Here is a 1,599-nt window from a genome sequence, read left to right on the forward strand (position 1 = left end):
TCTGCATCTCTGTCCCTTTCTCTGACACACAGCCGAATGTTTACCTTTTTACTCAACTACTGGAAGTGAAGTCCAGATTTAGTGCTTCCTTCCTTCCTATTTTCCATTACACATTCTCTGAATACTTTTCCCTCTCCCAGCCTGATTAGGTTATAAATAAAACCTTTGTATTCATTTTAAGGAAGTGAAGCAAGTAATTGTTGGGTTTGGACTCAGAATCAAGGCTTTAGTATCTAAGAGATAGTGGATCCACCCGACTTTTTGTCATTGCTTTAACTGGTTTCCTATTTGGAAAGTAAAAGAGTCAAGTAGCAAAAAGAAAAGACCGGATACAAGCAAAATTGATTTCAAAATTAAAGCGTAACTTTAATTTTCGGACTGTCTTGGAGTTAACTTGGTTTACTTTGTATCTCCAATATCAAATTACATTATTACAAGTAAAAATAACTTATTTATGGGTGATTCAATCAATTCAAATCTAGTTTCAAAGCTTCCTTACTGAAACAAACAATGTCTGCATGAATATTATTATTATTATTATTATTAATACTAATTTAAAGTACTATAATCAAGAATGTGCTTTGCCTATTGTTACTTCACTGGGATGTTTGACCTTCACTATGCAGAATTATATAAATTATGTGCAGAATTTGACACTAGAAGGCTGTTTTCCCATTCATCTGCTGAAGGGAGAAATTGTGTGATGTTAAAACTTGAAGCCCCCAGTGCACATAGACTAAGGATGGACTTGCTGCTAATCGTTAAAATTTTGAAATAAAAAAGTTTGGTCATAGATTGGTGATCTTTTTCTCCAATGAGGAAGAAAGATTAGATGTAATCTAAATATATTTTTAGATAGATAGATAGATGTATTTTATTGATCCCAAATTGGGAAATTCTTGTCTTACAGCAACAGGTTAACCAGGCAATGTACAGGAACAGTAAATACACAGTAAATATACTGTACATATCAACATTAGAAATAATATCTATAGTATACACAATATAAAGAATATATTAGAATACACTATAAATTAACCAGACTACTTGAACTAGCTTAGAAAATATAAAACATGAACATAGAATAAAATAAGATAAGTTATTCCTTTATTAGTCCCGCAGTGGGGAAATTTGCAGTGTACAGCAGCAAAGGGGATAGTGCAGAAAAAACAAGATGCATCCGCTAACACAGTAAAAAAGAACTAAACAAAGTGTAACAAAATATGAACCATTTAAATAGAAGGAAGTATAAAAATAGGAGCAGTATATACAGTATTGACAATAAACAGACTATTAACAAAATTGCACAGGTGGAAAATCATATTGCACAGTGAGAATGAAATGAAATTCCACCTGAAAATATCAGGTTATTGTCAGTTTTTACACTAACATACTATATACATTAGCAAAGTATGCAAGTTTTTTTAAATTTTTGTTTTAAAATAAACAAGGTATTTCAATTTGTTTGTGGAAAAGCCATATTACACACAATATGATTTTAGATGTCTTCATGTCTGGAGGAAAACCACAATATCGAGTATATCAAGCTATAAGGCTCTTATTTTGAAAGTCTACGCCGGAAGTTCTATTTGTAGTTTA

Source organism: Sebastes umbrosus, chromosome 12 (genome assembly GCF_015220745.1).
Source record: "Sebastes umbrosus isolate fSebUmb1 chromosome 12, fSebUmb1.pri, whole genome shotgun sequence".
NCBI lineage: Eukaryota > Metazoa > Chordata > Actinopteri > Perciformes > Sebastidae > Sebastes > Sebastes umbrosus.